Source organism: Maylandia zebra, linkage group LG14 (genome assembly GCF_041146795.1).
Source record: "Maylandia zebra isolate NMK-2024a linkage group LG14, Mzebra_GT3a, whole genome shotgun sequence".
Taxonomy (NCBI): Eukaryota; Metazoa; Chordata; class Actinopteri; order Cichliformes; family Cichlidae; genus Maylandia; species Maylandia zebra.
In genome coordinates, this window is record NC_135180.1 from 33,807,340 (window position 1) to 33,827,022 (window position 19,683).

Genomic DNA, 19,683 nt, shown 5'->3' on the forward strand with positions numbered 1-19,683 from the left:
CCAAGGACACACACCCCGTTCCCCCACCTCCTCCCAACAACGCCTCCGTTCACCAGAGTCCGACCCTCCCAAAGTGCCAGGGCCGGGACCTGGGAGACAGTGCTAATTCTACCCTCAGGCTTGTTGGCCAAGGAAACAAACAGAGAGCTGAGAGTGGATAGAAAGAGGGAGGGGGTAAAAAGATTGAGACAGAAGGGATAGAGACTGAATGGTACAGTATGTAAGACCCATCTTAATTGGCGATTGTTCTGCAATGTCTTGTTTTTCCTGGGAATCTGTGCGGGGGAGGGACAGGAAAGTAGGGAGGTATGGTTGTTTCCCAAGGTCCTGAACAGCAGGATTAACCACAGGGGCGAAACTCAATAGCAGCCTCGGACATTGGAAACAGATCCCTGGGTATCGCCACCATACAAGGCCACCTCGAGACCTTTTGCAAAGCGCATGTAACTAACAACCCTACCCCATTGTCTAAGCTCTCTGGGCCCTTCCAACTGATTTCACAGGCCTTTCAGCCCACAGGGGAACGTCTGCTCAGACGAAAAGGTAATTCTGATGGAAAGAAGGCATGCAGAAGAAGGCCTTCTTGCCCGCAGGGTGCGTTATAACACTGATCTCCAGCATGTGCCAAGACGTTGATTCATCATGGCAAGTGCGAGGGGAGCTGGGAGCTTGTGCAGCCGTGGCACCGGGGGCAGGAGGCCACAGATTTACATTCCCCACTATCAGTCCTGATTAGAGAGATGATGGGAAAACATGCTGATGCAGGGGAGGAGAAAAATGATCAAGTTTGCCAAAAGACTTGAAAATGTCCAGCTCTGCTGTGGGAGTCAAGATGCTATCTGTGTTTTAAATGCTGTTGTGTGGGCTATAAACCATGGGCATACAGCGATCCAGCTGCCCCCACCCTTTCTCCACTAAGCGCAGTCTCCCGTCCCTCCCCAGCTCTCCTGGATTCCATCACTGCCCGTGTCTCTACAGCAACAAGCAGCAAAGACGCAGACAAACAATTCCTGTTCAGTCTCCTCCTGATAGGTCCCTGGCTGCCAACCAAAAGCACTTTCAGACTGAAAAATAATGTAATTTCAAACATGTGCAACGAAAACAAAATGACAAGGTGTCCAAATAGATACTAACAAGAAACTCAGTTTCACAAAGTCAGGATTTAAAACCGGCCAGAAATAAAACTGAACTGGGCTGCCTCAGCAGCTCTTCTTCATTTGTCACTCGAGAGGCGCGAGAAAGAAAGTGCACACAGACATTTTCATTTTTTCATAATGATAAATGCACTTTGTAAGTATAACAGAGTAATGGCAACATATTCATGCTGGAGAGGAGTGTGTGTGTGTGTGTGTGTGTGGACGGGGTGAGGAAAGCCTCATCTGCTAAAAACTCCCCAGCCACCGGCACAACAAAAACAAAGACATGCAAAAAGGTTAAAATATAATTAGTCTTCTTCACAGATTCCACAAATCTCTTGCAAAAACCCAAACAAACCAACCCAACCCCCCCTTACACGTACAAGCTCGAAGACCCAAAGATAAATATACAGTCCCAAACAGAGTGTGTAAATGCTTTATTTAGTTTGTCTAAATGTTTATCCGTCTCTCCTTGTAACGCTCCTCTTTTGCTGCGCAGCCATCAAATGATCGCAAAACAAACTCGGTGGCGATACATCAACACTCACATCATCCGAGTTTCCACTTCTGGCTCCTGGTCAAACTGTAAAAAGCTCTCCGAAATGTTTAGGGTCCCCGCTGCTTACTGCTGCAGCACTGGAGGTGAGAAAAGCTTTTGGGAGATGATGTAGTGCTGCAGCGGCGCCAACAGAAACGCAACCTCAATGACAACACCAAAACACAGCGGAAATAGAAAAACTGTGGCTTACGGCAACTCTGTTTTTTCTTGTCTGGGTTCGTGTGTTTGCTACTGTGTGAAAGCGCCGCGAAACGGTGACAGTGATTTACTTTACTTTGTTAAAGTCAGTCAAAACAGAGTTTTATCTATCCATCTCAAGGCAGAACTATACTCCGCAGGATGCAGAATGTCTGCTCCCATCTTAAAATATTCTCCGAACAATGTAAAAGGCTGGACCAACCCTATGTTTTATCCCTCTGACTTACATTCCTCCACTCACTTTGAATATCTTTTATAAATAGGGGGTTCCAATGTTCCCTAAAGGCTCACATCTCAGAGTAGGGAAGGCCCAAAATGGCACCCACAACCACAAGCCCAGAGGCAGGCAGCAGCAGTACCCACACTGCCTCACACTCTGATCTGGGAGGAAAACAGCCCTTCAAACAAGAAGCCTGTTTGTCAGCTGCAGGGGAGTGCCAGCCGCTAGTTTTGCCTTAATATAGTCTTGCTGATCTTTGTGCTGGCTTTTCAGCAGCACACACATTCTGGTTTGCAGAAAACCCATGTCAGATGTGACTTATTGGTTCAACATTTGAAATAGAAAGCTGCGGTCGCTCCGCAGATTCAAGCAGAAAAGGCTAACTCTTGGAGCCTGCGACGAGGTGACGGACTAATGCAGGCGTATTTAGTGGGGTCGCTAACAGGAAGGGGAAAAGAAATTAATCTTGCAAACAGGAAGACGCTGAGGATGCAGAAAGAAAAGGGGAAAAAAAATATTCTGAAATACTCTGCAGGAGGAGTCCAGTTCATAAGTTCACTCCCTGAAATCTTCTCTGGGGCTGATTAACAACACAGGACGATGGCTTTCATCGGGTATCTGCACGCGCAAATGCCACGTTAGGCCTTCCCGGGGAAAATTTTGTTCTCTGTCGTGCATGTGGTGCTCTGCATCATGCTAAAGACACATGTACTGTAGCTGCACAAGCCAAGAGGCACTCCCTCAGATGATTATGAGCCCATAAATAAAGGCATCTAGAGAAAGCGACGTACTTCAAACCATGGCTCGAGATCATTAAAGTATTCTAGTCCATTTTCATCTTTTGTTCTATCCATATAACCCCCACATCCCCAAGCTATGGATCAAAGTTAACCCAACTATATTTTCCTGTGGTAAAAAGTGCATCCCACTGTGTCGCACAACCTGCCCTTGGGGTATTCTCAGAATCTACGCGGCCGCCTGGACGCTGCGTTTGTGCTTTAAAGCGCTACGTGTGTGGTATTGGCTTACATTCCCTTATCATATTGAAAGCATGGACACATATATATTTAGCTAAGGCCTGTATTTCCATTACATTAACAGTATGCAAACATTTTTCAGAGAACAAGCAGACCTCTTCACCCTGCCTATCTCCTCATTCCGCTGCATTTCAGTGGCTGGCTGGAACATCTGTTTCTGCTGCTCCAAAAACTGTTTGTTTGTCTTAACAATTATGCCCTGATGTTTCTCATTTTATTTCTCAAATCTCCTGAAAGTCGTTATCCAGTTTCAGGTCCTTCAAGGTTCTGAATTTTTAGAAACTCAATATGGTGATCTGTTGAGAGCTGGTGTATACGTTGAGTTACAGTCAGCTCACCTTTGACATTTCGGAAGAGTCGTACCAGAGGAAGCACGCAGCTCATCTGTAACCTACAGGAGAAACAAGTTTGCGTAGTACGGCGAGTCTGTGCTGCTGTGTTTGGATCATCTGTCAGAGTCGGGGGAATAGAAGAAATAGGGAGGGGTGGGGGAGGTGGGGGTCCCGCAGAGAGAAATGTGTGTAGCATAGTTAAAATAATGACAGTGTGAGCTCATAGGAGATAAGAAGCGCTACTTATGTCTGCTTCACATAAACACAAGCGACACCTTACAGCTACCTCAATTCCAACCCAGTTCCGCTCACAGCCAGCCCACAGAATATATTTACAGAGGGAAACTGAAGTTGGAAAGTAAAGCCTTTTTTGTTAGCACCGCAGCTGCAGGGCGCTCTCACCAACCCAGCAGTCACAAGAGCTCAAACTCTTACTCTGACCTGCCCATCTTTCCCAGCGACCCCCTGCCCATGGCTGCTGGGTGTTGTCAATCAGCACCCCCCATGGCTCCTTGAACATGGGGGCTCTTTGGCATGCTGCCCACAACTCCCCTCTGTCCATCTAATGGGGCCTGAGGTCTGACTCTACCCTTGACGAATGGGAGCTGAAGCTCTCAGAGTAAAGGGCAGCAATAGAAAATGGTAAAAATGCTGCAGTATGACTCAATCCCTGAGCAATGAGAGTAAAAGGAGGGCTATATGTCAAGAGTTTAAAACAAGCCAGGTTTTGGTTTGGGAATAGTTACTTGTACGTTTTAACGTCAACCATAAAACAGTTTCATAAATTCTACATTATTATTACTAAGAAGCTGAAATGGATTAGTAATCAGAGATTTAGAAAATGAATGAGTCTTAATTCCAGCAGTCAAAATATTGTGAAGGAGATGAAAACTAACGTCACCGCTCCAAAAACTAAATTTTCTCCTGCTTTATGACTCTCATAACATTCTTCTCAGCCAAAGGTTGAATCCAATGGTGCAATAATACGACAGATCAGAGCGCGAAACCAAATAAACAAGCAAGCCACATTGTGATTTAGGTTTTAAACTCACTTCCATTCACTTTAGAGCCAGAACTGAGGTTTACTGACAGGCCTCAAATCTGTTCGGCTTAGAAAAGGGGAGAATGTGGGAGATGGCCAAAATATACTCGAGTCTCCCTCTTCCTCCACACTCACCTCAGACAAACCTTCATCTACAAATCTACAACTAAACTGCTTATTCACAATTAGTTTTAACAGCAGAATTACTTTAAAAATGGTGAGAAAATGATGAGAAGGGCCACTGGACTTTCCCAGAGTCTGAAGTAAGAGGAAAAAAAAGCATCTCAGGATATTAGATTTTTTTTTTTACATTTTCTTTAATGACTTTAATTGTCAGTCAACTTATTAATTAATCATATGAGTATTAAAAAATGTTTTATAATCTCAGGAACTGCATATATGACTTTACTTTTTGGTTTAATCATTAACAAAACCACATTCAGCAGTCATTTGTCATTGCTGGTGTGCAAGTGGTTGTGAGAATATAGTACTGCATCAGAAAAATCAAGAGAGCCATTATAAGTGCCGGAGCTGGTATCATTACACGTGCTTATGTCCAAATTGCCCACTTAACATAGTTCTCCTACAGCAACATGTGTTTATCATTAACGAGCACCCTAATGGCTCAAACATTATTCCAACTCGCTTAATGGCATCGTTGTGCTTTGTTCAGGTCTGTCTGATAAGCGCCGAGCCACTAATGGTTTATTAATTTCCCTAAATACATGCAGGGAAAACAAACACACACACACACACACAAAAAAGGGTCTGAGGCTCTGTCCTCCAATTCAGTCACATTCCCAATACAAAGCTACTATAGATAAACACAGTCAATTGTACTAAATACATTAAAGTCATTCTGGAAAGTTTAAAATCAGGAACTTGTACTATACCATACAGCAATATAGTTTGGACACAAAAGAGAGCCTCATATAGACGGTATTTAAAAAAAAAATAACAGAGCAAATAAAGACTGTAAACACATATTTCTGCTGCCATAAAACAAAGATACGTTTGGCAATTGAGCTTTCTGAATAAAGGAGTAGTCGGTCCAAGAGGACTGACTGAGTAGAAAGCAATGCAAGGATCATAGAGCCAATTAGGTTACAATGAGGGAAAGCGGCTGCAGAAAAAGTTACACCTTAGTTTTTTGTTTATTTTTAAAAAGAAAAATTTCTTGGAACAGACTCAAACCTGAGGAAGGATTTCTCCTTCAAAATCAACGCCCTGAACACAAAGAGCAAATCTCGCTCTGCCCTTGTCAAAAGCTCACCCAATATTGGGAAGCACTGAAAGGATTTGAAAGCCATCGGAAGTGTCTTCTTGTCCCCCACCAACGTAACAATGCGTGAGCAACTGTTTGAACTTGAAAGTGTTTTATCTGAGTGCAGCCATGTGTGTCCCACTGACTCGATGTCATGCATTCGAGAGGGATTCAAGACTTTGTTCTTGATAACTTTTGAGTGTTCAGCTTTCTGAGAGTCACCCCTATGTAACAATAGTCGCTGTGAAGCTCTGATGATAAGGATGAACAGCAGACAGAGGAAGTTGAGGAATCTGGCATCAGCAGCCACCACGTTACCGTCACTTTTACTCTGCCGCTTTCCACGTTTCCACCCAGAGCAACAGTCTTAATCTCATATTATCACTTACAATATTTATGGTGCATACTACATTTTCATATGCACATTTAGCTGAAAGTTTTATAAATACAATGATTTAGAAAACTGGGTTACATCAGCATAGGACTGTGAAAACATAAATCTTTAAGTTCCTGAAGTGCATAGCCTGAATAAAATTAGTTCATGCCCACACTTGTACAACTAGTCTTGAGCTCAAAGCAGCGCCGTCTTTATTTCTACTTTTTTGTTTTGTTTTTTTTTATTTGTAAGATTAGAAGAGTGAGAAGGAACATGAAACCGAGGAGAATTGAGCAACGTGAAGGCTGTTTCATGACCATATATTTGCACACCTGCATATTTTTTCTTCAGTATACTCAAAGATTTCTCTTTGTCTCTAATGTTTTTACTCTTTGTCAAAAGCATGCCCCTGGTTGAGTAAATAATGACACCTTCTGTCTGCCAGGCAGGTAAAGTCGCTTTTGCATGCTTTGCACAGTGATTTGTGCACTTGCCAAGTGTCTGAGCAATGGTAACATGGATTTACCAAACCAACGTTTATGACACCCTCTGGGGATTCATCTGAAACAATAAAGGCTCTCTGTTTTTGTAGGAAAAAAACACACTACTTCAAATATTAGTCCAAGCCACCATGTTTCTGCACAGTGGTAAAAGTGGCAGCTCGAGCAGTTTTTCTGTGGATCTTCTCTATAATAAAAGTATGACTTGTTGACAGTCCATTTTCAGCTTTTACCAAGGTGAATCCAATGTGTCAGAGGAGTGACATGTTTGCCTTTTTTCTAAAAATGTTCTTTCATCTTTCAAAGAAGAAATGGAGCCTGCAGGCCATCTGATTTCAACTGTGGGATGTTAACTCGAGCGTAGCTGCCTTCAAGGAGCTGCCAGAACTGTTTACCAAACAAATATTTTGGATTTTCTTTTGCTTCAAATCAGGGGATACATAAAGGATAAAGAGAACTGCTGAATAGCAACGTTAATCTGAGTGCTTCTGTGCGTGTTCAAGCAAAATACAAACCATGGCTGTAGGCAAAAGAATTGCTTAAAGGAGTCTTATGAATTGATTTCAGCATTAGAATTTAAAAGAGATTATTTCAAGCTCTTTTAGGACCATAACATCATATTCTTATACTTCACGCAAAGCAATGCAGACTCAATACTCAGTGCCGCCAGTACAATTATGGGCAATAATTATTTAAAGTCATAGCAGACTTGGTTTATAGTGCGGGCCCTTAATTCATGGAAACGTACACACGCTCCGCTCGCCACAGTGCCACTCCGCGCCGCTGGTCTCTCCGCCACAATTCAAAGTTAAGAAAACGAGACAACATGGATCAAATCGGCACCGTGGAGCTCTCTGCCTATTTTATCCTAGCATCTCTTTTGTTTTTCCCTGAAAACTCGAGCTTTCCACATTGAATCCTACCCCAGGTCTTCTCCCAGCCAGCCAGCCGGTCAGGCAGCCAGCCCGGGACTCCCCTCTCTGCCTCACCTCCGTGCCGTCTTACCTCTGTTGCAGGAGAGCAAAAGCTGCGAGACGTCCGGTGAATTAGCAGCAAAACGCATTCTTCTGTTGGCAAATCCGTACCGGGCCCTCCATTAGAAACGGGCTCAAAGTGCGAGACGGCTTGAGGAACATGAAAGCAGTCGGAGAGGTTGAAAAGGGGAGAGAGAGAGTTCAAACCCGTAAAAGCAGCGCAGGCGTCGGGGCCAAGGTGCGCCAAGTCCCCCCTGGTCGAAACTCGCGTTACGTCGGTGGTGGAGAGTTTTCTCTGGAGTCCGTTTCTCTCAGTAAAAGTCCCGACTTGGCGCTCTCTCTCTGTCTCTGTATGTCTGTCTTATTGTAACTTTCTGCAGTGCTCGGTCTCCGTCTCTACCGCTGCCTCTTCCACACACGCATCTTTGAAGTCAGTGTCGAATTGCTCCGCAAATCATGGCAGCGGCGAAGCTGGTCGTCAAACCAGGAATGTCCCAGCCCCGACGCTCAATACGACTCCTGGAAAAGGGGAGGGAGAGAAATAGCAGAGGGCTTGGGGGGTGTTGCCCTGTATAGACTGTGCATTAACAAGTTTTACAGTCTAACGAGAAAATAACTTCCTCCTTCCTCGTCTGCGCACACGCGTGGACAGCGTTATCAGGACGTTACCACAACATTCTCCCACTATTTAATACCACCTTAATGATGCACACTGATATCACCTTTTTACTGTAAACAATCAATGCTTCTCAAAAAAACTGATGGATTTTATGTCACTTATGAATCTCGAAAATTACAAAATGACAGCACAGATATTTTGAAATACTGGCCTGGTCTAAGTTGGCTAAAAGTTGGGCCCTTTTTTAATAAAGTGAAAAGCAGGGAGAGGATTCAATAGTCCACAATAAACTCTGATCTCCTGCAGCTTGGTAATTACTACAAGAAAACCTACTACACATGTAATGCTACTTACAATTCCAGAAACTCCAATATTCAGTTTGAATTATGCACAAAGAGGAGTCTGCGTCTGTGTTAGATGGTGAGGAGACACATTTATAGGTAAGAAGTATTTGTTTGGTATGTCAAAGTAAAATGAACAGCTACAGTGTAAAGCTATAACCACACATATTTAACATGCTTCTGCTTAATGCTCATTTAATTTCTGTCTGTCTTAATCTTGTGTTTCAGTCTCAGGGACTACTTTCATCAGATTTCTCTGCTCCTTGTAGACTAAACCAGCTCTCACTGGAACTATTGACTTGAGTCAAAGTTATTAGGGAGGGAGGGTGTTTGAACAGCTAATAGCTGTGGGTCATTCTTTGGCATCAGGCCTGTTGGTTGGATGGTCTGAATGTTGGTTGGCTGCTACAATTTCCTCATCACTAGGTGAGACGCCTTCTCAGCGAGGCAGGGGAGAGCGAGCTGTGAGTGTGAAACAGTCATCTGCTGTGCGTATGGGCATGAGTAAACAGCATAATCATCTTTGAGGTAGTAATTATGTGTTCCAGCGTTGGCTGGGCGGTGGAGGCAGCGACGGCGGGCCCACCCTGCTTTAGACAGCAGGTGCAGCTCACCATCTGACAGCTGACTCTAATGGAAGGTGTGAGCCAGTCCACCCAAGGCTGGGTCAACCCAGTCAGGGCTTTAGATGGCCACGGCCAAAGCCAACAAACCAGCAAATCTCTGACACAGCGAGCGAGGGAAAAAAACATGGAGGAGGTGGTGAAGATGTCTGATGAAAGACAGAGGCCACACCTCTGTTTTCGCTCAGAAGAGTTGGACAGTCCTAACCTTTATTTAAAAAACATTCCAACAGACTTTAAATTGCTTATTTTGGCATTACAAGGTCCTTATTTTGGTTAAGGAATTATTTTTGCCCAGCATAAGTCATTTTCACAAATTACCTTTAAAATCATGACAAATTTCTCCAGAAATTGCCTCGCTGTAAAGTCTCAGCACAATTATCTGCTCCGTTCACAAGTCTGTGTAATATCTGGTCCAAGTGATCTCATGTGCAGCTCCTTCAGGCAATGTCTAGAAGATTTCAGGGGTGCAGTACATGTATGAAAGTGGCTTAAACGTAACCAGATCCTGATGACTACAGACTGCTACTCCTCTCCTCAGACCATCAGAACCTTTTTTAGCTGGATCACTTTTAAACGTTAAATAAATGCAATTGGCAGAAGAAGGGTTTATCACAAAAGCACATTAGGGTTTATTACAGCCAAAAGCTTGTTTCTTTATTTGCTTATATAGCGATTTGAAGTAGTTATACACAATTTATTAACCAATAATAACCATAATCTGTTGAACCTTATAAACCTTTATGAAGTCAATGTTATTAGCTAGAGCTATCCGCTTTTCTTTTCTTTTTTCCTCATCTTTTTTCCACAAATGATTAATTTTCCTTCAGGCAGGTATTCAGCTCACTAATGACAGCCTCTCTCTCTCAGGGTCAGCCACTGGTTGGAGATGGAGACAGAGACTCCTGATGTTGAGGGGGGGGAAACGGGGTGATTGGACACAGTCGCATGTGAAAGGCCAGAGAGCGGCTAGTCCACAGGGAGCACGGTCCACACACAAAGGGCCATGGAGGGCCTCGATGGGGGCGGGTGGGGCAACCAAGGAGGAGAGGCCACGCTGGGAACCAAAGCTGACAGCACAGACACTTCTCATGCACTGAGGGTTCGGCTGTCTCTGGCCCCCTGGGGGATACACTCACTTGTCTGTACGGAGCTGCCAGCTCCACGCTGTTGAGCCACAGCAGCTCCAGATAGCTGCTCACTGAGCGCAGAAGCAGCAGAAACATTAAGCACACAAAGCAGCTCTGACCTCTGGCCCACATTTAACTGATATGCGGCTTGTTTCCTGGCTCACATCAGCGTTTATTCCAAATACCAATAGATTACAACACATTTAGCCAATTTCCGATTACTTTTTAATGAGCATACAGCCACTGTAGTTTACACTTTATGCAATCAAGTTTCCCGAGCCTGACCGAGGTTGAAAAGGTAGGGAAATGGCACGTGACTGTCTTACAAAGGCTTTGAGCTCTAAAGTCCAGGCTGGGACTGTTTGGAGTTGGTACATTCAGCATGTTGTCCTTTGCTGTGAGGATAATAAGCTTCCAAGCACTGTCAACAGAGTGTTTATGACCTGCAAAGCAGCAGTGTGTTGTGTTGACTCTATCAGCAGGGGCCTGAGGGACGCCTGTCGCCCAGTGCTATTAAAAGGCACTTTCAGATAACAGAAGAAACATCCCCTGTTTGAGCCAGTCAGGGTTTATTGGTTGGTCAGTGGGACAAAATACCAAAGCCTAATTGCTAGGCCTCAGATCTGACACCACAATTTACATAATTTACTTGAAAACAGATGTTGTGAATTTAGAGTGCAACCCTATGAAAAGTCCTGTGTTGCTCTAAGTAGAAGACAGACATGTTTGTCCTAAGCAGTGAGCACAAGGACATTTATTTTAGACTTTTTATGAGACAGGGAAAACTGTCCGGGTGAAGAAATATATACGAGAGTGAGAAAAATCACAATATTTTACAAGATAGACTCAATGGATTTCCCCTCAGAGAGCCATATATCTCATGTCTTTGACAGGTGTGTGCGATGAGCATATATATGTGTACACTGCGTCTCTCAGAAGGTTTGGGTATGAGCTACAGTTGTGTGTGTGTGTTCGTGGATGTGTAAAAGACAAGGGTGAAAGAGAAATTTGAAGGCAGCCCTCTCCATCTGTTTTCTGCATCACTGTGGTGGGATCACATTATCCATCGTGGGCTCTCTGGGAATTTCATCAGTCTGTAACATCTCACTTATTCACACATCTCTCTGGGCTTTACCAAGTAGAGAAACCCAGAGTCCCCCCTGACACTGCGCTGACCCTGCACATCCTTTACGGCTTTCTCCCGTCTGATATCATGGCTCTGTGAGAAGCACACGGGACGTAAAAATGTCTGACTCCAGGTTGTAACGCTGTCCCTGTTTTGTCTAAGTTGTCCACAATCCATCAAATATATTCATCCACATAAATACGACTACTGCCAAACACAAATGGCAGAAACACAAAGGTTATTTTTATACTTAAATATGATATGACAGTAACAGAACATTTTGAATGAGCTGTCTACAAAGTGTTTACAAAGTCCCCATTTTCAGAGGCTCAAAAGTAATTGAGTAATTGTTGTTAAGGCTTCAAAGTAAACCCTTTGCAGTTAATAACTGCCTGAAGTCTGGAACCCATGAACATCACCAAATGCTGTGTTTCGTCCCTGAGATGCTCTGCCGGGCCTTTGCTGCAGTTTCCTTTGGTTGCTGCATGTTTGCGAGTCTTTTTGCTTCAGTTTTATCTTCAGCAAATAAAGAAGATATAGGGTTGACATCAAGTGACAGACTTGGTCTTTTGGTCTTTTTGCCTCGAGAAGTTCGGGAGTTGCTTTTGCGGTATGCTTTGGATCATTAGGCCATTTGCACTGTGAAGTGCAGTCCAATCAGTTTTGTAGAATCTGTTTTTTATATCTTAGTGTAATGTGATTGCTGATAGTAGCGATTACATCATTAATTATTACAACAACAAAAAAAGAATACATTTACATGGCGTAGCTCACATTTTGAAAATTGCTATTAGGTATATGAAATACGCTTGGTGTCTAAGTTCAGTCAGTTTTCTTATGTAAAAACAAAAGGTCAGATTTCCACACATTTTTACAAACAGTGTGTCTGTAAAGTTGTCACTAGTGTTTCTTGGTTATCCGTAGAAAAAAAAGAGTTTTTGAGACTAAATAGTTCCACTCGCACTTATTTATTTACATTGTTTTATGAGCGTCTCACACTGTGAAATGATTAGCATCTGCAAAAGATATCCAGTGTCTACCCATGTAAAGTCATTAAAGCATCCCTCCTTCCATCCATGCCTACGCTCACGTCTACTGAGCTCTGTCAGCCAAAGACGGATGTTCCAGTCTCATCCGCAGCTTTCAAATCAGCACTGATGTGCCGTTGTCATGATAAAGCATTCTTGACTTGGTAGTGGGCATTTGGGGAATAGTGCAGCAGGAAGAGGCTGAAGTGAAATATCATCCCAGTTTAACGTTAAAGTTTCCTCCAGTCCCACAGGCTCATGGTGACCTTGTGATTTATGATGCAGTTCTGGAGGAGCGGATCAGAATACGACTGATCCAGATCCAGACACATTTAACTCTCATACGTAGTCACTGGTTATCTTGATCTGCACTGAGATCAGAGAAGCTGAGATCAGAGCAAAAAAAAAAAAGAGAGAGAGAGAGGGTAACCGCATTTTCTTCTCTTGCTTCTGTCCGTGTAAAAATGCAATGCTTGTTGCGGGTAACTGGCTTTTCCAGCTCATTCCAAATGCCATGAAGTGATGTAGAAAATGAGCTAGATGAAGAGGATTAGGACCTGAGCCTGCAAGTGCTTATCATCTCCCATAGCGCTCTAGTGTAGCCATGGAAACAGGAAGTGAGAGGCAAGCTTCCAAGATGGCCACCAGCTTGTGAATGGGTGCATTCCTCAACGGCAGGGTGTCTACAGCAAGGAGGAGGGGCAGCAAGTGTGTTTACTTCAAAAAGGGACTACATAAATAGTAACTGCTGCTGTTTAAAGGACTTCCTGTCACTAGTTATTGCATATAAGAGCAGTTAAATAAACGATCAGTTTCCCATTGGGGCTGCCTCGTCTTTACTGTAGTGGGGTCTGCAGTGGGTTCAATCCGGGATCCTGGCGTGTGGATTTTAAAGCCCCAGACTGGAGTCATGGAGCTGTTACAGGTCACCACACTCTCTTTCACTCACACCCCGCCTGGTCATATAACCATCAGGCACACACTCTCAGCCTGAATTCCACATTCAGCATGCTTTTTCTCTGCCAAGTGACTTCTTTGCTGACTTTTCTATGAGAACTCTATTGCTTTGTTATGTGAGGAGTGCATCTGGTGCAAGGGTTCAATAAACTGTTATGATCTGAGGTTATTTCTTTGGAGAAATAACCAAGAATCAAACAATTTAGACAAAAATTGTTAATTAGATAAAAAGAAATGTTGTTTTTGTTCTTTAGGACAACAGTGACAATGAGGTCTTTTTGTTCTTATACAAGTTTTTATTTTGTTCCACATACCTGTCAGTTATATAATGTGAGGCTTTTCTGTCACTCACAATCCTAGATTACAAGACTGTTGTCTTAAGTAATACCTCAGCAGAGGGCCTGCCACCTTGGTGCAGGTAACCTTGTATTTTATTGGTTCCTCTGTCTTGTTGTCTCTCTGCAAATGCTACTAGGCTTATTTTCATGATTTTCTTGATATGGAGCATAGACAAAGGGACAAGTTTATGTGTGTGTAATATAAAACTATCATAGAAGAATGGACTTGGACTTGTTTTTAATATAGTTTTATGTGTTCACCTGACAATGTGTGATATTAAATTACTGCCATCCTTGCCAGGACACCTTTTGAAAGGAGGTGACCTGGCCAGGATAATTATCTAGTATAGCAGTTGCTTAATTTTAAATCTAATATTACATAAAATATTTGATAAGATATTTTGAATTCAAGTGTTCAGAAAGTTTCCTTTGTGTGTTCTTAAAGATTAATAACTGACAACATGCCTTCTTAAGGATTACTGGGTGCCAGTGTGCAGAAAGGCTTTACAAGGACCTCAGTTCAGTTTTACCACAGGCCATTTCCTGCATGTCTGCTCTACTCTATTGTCCAAAATAAAGGCTAAATGCCCCCAAATAAATGTTTAGTAGTTCAAGGCTTTCCATTAGAGGCTTGATCATCATCAAAAAAATAAAAAGAAATCTGCACCTTTGTCCCACATACTACATACATAAACAGGTGGAAATGAATATTTCTATATCATATAATGAATAAAGCAAATTTTCATATTTTCATGGACCTATCCACATGACCTGAGTGGTCACTGAATTGTCTGATAAGCATGAAATGTGTGAATTGTTTGCTATGATGTGCTTTGCAGCCTCCACATTTCAAACCACTTGCCCTGCTAAGGGAGATTTTGTTACATCTCATTAAAACAATAATACCTTTTGGAACAATTTTGCTTCATCCCTTCAGTGTACTACTTGAAGACTTGAAGAATCAATGCCAAACTACATTTAAGCTGCTCTGAAGGAACATGTTGGTCTTTTTTTTCTCTTTAACTTGTCACCTGTCTGTAAGCTGCATATTGTAGATGTCACTGTGCAAATATGCAAGTATCTACCAAGTGGCATTGTTAAGAAGGAAACCATCCATCAAGCTGTCAACATGAATTCCTGAGTGTGGAGCACATTTGTCAACTTTAAGTGGAGCACATGCCCAAAATATTTGGATATTTAAACTTACCTCATCGTGGCCTTTGGAGTGGACCGGCATTCCCACCGGTGCTAAAATAAACCACAAACAGAGCACTTGGGTATCACTGGAAGCCTTGAGTGGTATTCTCTAGAGGATATTTTACTATGCCTTCATGCTTGTTTGTTTTCAGGATATGAGCAGAGATAAAGAGCCTGGCGTTTTACAAACAGAATGGAGGCTGAGAACAGGATGTCAGGGTGTGATAGAGCGTCCGCTGCCCTCATTGTTTTTTTTTTTTCTTTGCTTGCCTCTTCTGATAAAAACAGCGCCCTCATCTAAGGAGAAGTATTAAAAAAATTTTGTCCATCACACTGGTCAAACATCACCAACCAGGAAGATACCATCTGCCATGTGTTTGCATTCGCAGAAGTGGAGCTTCACAGCGTACAGCAGGGGCCAGGCGCACAATCACTGCAGAATATCACCAGATAATCACTGTGGAGCCTCAGGAAAACGTACCGAGCGTAAACAAAGAAAGTATGTGTACATAGCTGCCCGTTTTCAGATTTACTGTAGATCTGTTTAGTGTGTTTGTGTATATATGTAACTGTATAGATGCATGTTCTGTCTCTCCAACCACATTGCAGTGATGACCCCTATCTAATCAGCGACACAGGAGTTTTTGTGACGTTTAAACAAAACAGAATGGGCTGTGGGGAAATCTCAGGCAGATGTGGAGTAAAGACACTGATGTCTTCATAATGATATCTGTATTTTTTTACAACGCTTGCCCACCTCCTTCTTTCTCTCTCCCTCATGCCAGTTAAACAAGCTAGATCCGTGAACAATATGCTCCATGCTGCAGGCTTCTCTTCCCTCTTCCCTGCTCCATAAATTGCAGTTCCCGGGGGACCGCTGGAAAGACAGTACAACTGGGAGCCAGATAGAGCTGTCTGAAAAGGCTCCAGCTTCGAGTTAGGCATGCTGAACAAAAGTCCATCAACCATAAAGTTAAATGAATTTATATTTTCTCCACCACATTTGGTTTGTCTGCACTCTAGATGGTGACAGTCATTGTGTTATGGCCGAGCAAGTTTGCAGCTGTGCATGTGGTCTCTTGATCAGGGCAATGAAAGGCAGTTTACAGCCTTTTAAAAGGTATTAAAAACCTCTCTCTAAAGAGGCATATACTTCATGGCGTGTGTGTTCCCACGATTAATGTCTGAGCGCAGCATGAGACCGCTGGACATCCTTCCTCATTTTGCCTCCTTGCCTTAAAGGACTGAAGCCACTGCTGAGTTGCAAGCTGATGATGTAAATGACACACTGAATAATGCCATTGGGGGGTGGTGTGAAACTGCGTGCACCTCCATCTTCCAGCACCATGAGCGTGCTTCTTTTTCTAGGTCTTTGCTATGTGATTGCAATCAAGAAGCAATCGCATAGTCACCCGAAGAAAAGGTGTATGCGGATGTTTAAACAGATCAAATATTATGACAAAGAAGACAAGATGAGGCATTTTGTTTTGTTTTGAATATCAAGGAAAGCTGAGCATCCGGGACAAATTGGTTAAAAGAGAGAAAGGGCAGGTTGAAGCTCTCAGGGACACGATTAGGAACAGTCAGGCAGCTCAAGTTTACTTCACAATTAGTGCTAGGCAGTTTGGGATCAGGAGGAGAAGAACTCAGCAGACCACCAACTGCTGCTACAGGTGCAGTATCACACCAACTTTTTCAAATGGTTTTATAATGACTAACTCATCCCAGGTGCTTGTGATTGGATACACTTGCAGGGTCAGGGCAACAGAGTAGCACAGCCAAGATGACCCTGACCTCTCAGAGAATCATATTCTCCAGCAAGGCTGTGACAATAAGCTTCAGCTGACGTTACTGCGTGTAGTTAAATCAACAGCCTTGAGCTCCTCCACCCAGCTGACTATTGTTCTGATTTAACATTATCGAATGAAGAGAACATGTCTCCACGGTGCTTGCCTCGCTTCATTGGCTCCCTGTACATTTTAGAATCAATTATAAAATTTTATTGGTGACCTATAAAGCGCTGAATGGACAGGCCCCAGGGTATCTGTCAGGCCTACTGCAGCCTTATATGCCCCCTAGAGCTCTTAGATCGGTGATCTTTTGCTCTTGGCCGCACCAAGGTCGAGGCTGGTTCTTAGAGGTGTGTTTGCAGTTGTGGTGCAGAAATTGTGGAATTATTTGCCTCTCCACATTAGACAGGCTCCTACCCTCAATCTTTTTAAATCTTATCTTAAAACACATCTCTACTCACTGGCTTTTAATACTGCATGAGAGTTATTTGCTTATTTGTTATTTGCTATTTGGCATTGATGTTAATTGATATTGCTATTTTATTGTGTGTTATTTCATTGTGTAATTTGTATGTTTGTACAGCACTTTAGTTAACACCACTGTTGTAAATAAAAGTTGCTATATAAATAAATAAACTAAAATAAACGAAATGTATTCTGACTTAAAAAAACAAACAAAACAAAACTCTCCTGTGGATTGAAGTCAGGTTTTGTAAGGTCTCAGATGAAAAGACTTTGACTATGTCTAAGATTAACAATGTTTTTAAAAAAAAAACTATATAAATGCTACAACCAAGCTCATAGAGGACTCATTTTTACGTTATTCTTTGATTCTTTTCTTTTGTTTATTTCATGATGATGATGATGAATATATGTGAAAAGTAGATAAAACAATGAGGAGCTTTTGTAAGTAATTTAAATGCCATGGTGCAGCCAGGGGAGTTGCTGGCTGTTACTTTTCTCTGAAAAATATGCTACTTGTAGCTCGAAAGCGTTATATGGCTTTAATGATGCTTTAATGAAGTTACTCTTGTGCACTAGTGCACCACCACACCATCACAGATGCTCTCTTTTTAACCTTCTTGGATTATTGAATTGAGTAGTCTTTTAGAGTGATGAATGCTGGATGTTTTGTTTTGTTCGGTGTTGTGTTCAGCCACATTACCCTCGTTATTTCTTGTTTTGCTCATGCCAATTTTTTTTGTTTTATTATATAGCAATGTTAACTACATTTTAAAGGGTATTGCGGTGTATTTAAAAATGGGTTAAAAAAATCTTACCTATGTGAAACTATGTCTTAATGCTCTTAGCAGCTCATACTTGTAAATAGGTGTGACTGGTTAAATGAAAAAAACACACCTAAGCAACTATTTTTCGTCTAATTTTGCCCTTTTCAAACTGTATCTGAAGGAATTGTTTTTTATATTTAATAGTTTTTAAAACTTGGTGCCTTACACAAACTCCTCGTCGTGTTTATTTTCTTTACTGCTCATGGTGAGCTTGCACACACATATTTGCTTTAATAAAGGACTTGCTTGCCACTGAATGGCCTGTTTATCAGCATGTGGCTGTCAGGGAAATTTATGAGATAATGAGATTTTAGATTTTTTCTTAATGAAATTCTTTGGCTGCAGAGGATATTAGCTGTGGTGGATCAACCTTTAAAGACTTTTTTTCCTTTCTTTTTTTTTTACCTCTTTCAACAAGAGGCAAAGGCAGGCCAGTTTTCATTTTGAGGGTAAACTAAATCCACTGCATGTCTACTGCACTGTAGTGAATGCACACAGATTAGTTTCCAGCTTGATTCAGAATTGCCATTTTGATTGTGAGGAATGGTGGAATCACATATTGATGGAGTTTATCTCTTATGTGCATATAAGGGCCAACCTCCGAGGCCCCCGTCCAGCCATCAGCTCATTAAGCCCGGGGAGTTCACACCTCTTGCCATGTTGGGCCCAGCTGTGTCCCCTCAGTGTCCAAGCTGGCTCAGTGTTCAGGAAAGGCTGCCAGCTTCACAGGCACAAAACAGGCCAGGCCCTCTGATCTCTGCTAGAAATGCTATGAATCACAGCGTGGAGGTGATGGTCCAAAGTGCTCATTAAAATGGGCCATAATAAATATGGAGGGAATGAAAGGGTCTCTCTACCTGTCAGCCTGGGACAGTTAATGAGGGGAGGCTGTTAGACGTCACTAATGACTGATGATTAGGAAAACAGTGGAAGGTGTGTTAACAAACATTTAACTACAGATTGGCAGTCGTAAATGTTTCACGGCTAAAATGGGCACCACAGAAGGGCCTTGTCTGAAGTGTTTAATCCAATTCAGCTTGACTCAAACAGATTTTAGCATCACATAGTGTCACTATGCTTTTAAATGTCAGTGAAAGTTAATGTTTTAACGCTATTTTAGCTCGTCTTTTTATCAGCAAGAGTCCAACTAACACATGAAAGTTGGTGTAAAGGTGGAAGGGGCTGTTGGAAGTCATTGCCTTCTTTTAGAAAAGTGAAATAGCATACCTGGGGGGGCACTCACTTTATGAGTGCTTTTGTAGTTTTGATAGGACTTTTTTTAGATGACAATTCATTCTCTCTAGTCATTGATCAGGTAATCACTGCATTTAAAATAAGAGTCCTCGTTGAAAATCATGGAAGAAGCTCACTTAATATCTTTGGAGAGTTTTGCAACTTTGCAACTTGAGTCAGTGATAACTTCACTAAGAAAGTGTCATCATTCATCATTTTAATAAAGTAAGAGTAAAGTAAAAGTGCCAAAATTGTGGATTTTCCAGCTTCTCTCAATGGTGTGGTTTTCTAAATTACATCAGTATGAACTTTATACCTGTAGGTTTGGGATTAATCGTCAAAAGAATAAGTGTAAAGTCTTGGGCTCTCAAAAC

The 19,683-nt window shown here is 42.3% G+C and overlaps 1 protein-coding gene across 2 annotated transcripts in view; it reads right to left on the reverse strand.

Annotated features, from left to right (window-relative positions):
- Positions 1-8,156, reverse strand: part of cdon (cell adhesion associated, oncogene regulated) — a 33,210-nt gene extending 25,054 nt beyond the window's left edge. For both annotated transcript variants that reach the window (XM_004560490.4, XM_004560489.4), the window contains exon 1: positions 7,670-8,156. The gene's annotated coding sequence lies outside the window, so the exon portion shown is untranslated. The remainder of the gene's footprint in view (positions 1-7,669) is intronic.
- Positions 8,157-19,683: the final 11,527 nt, after the last annotated feature.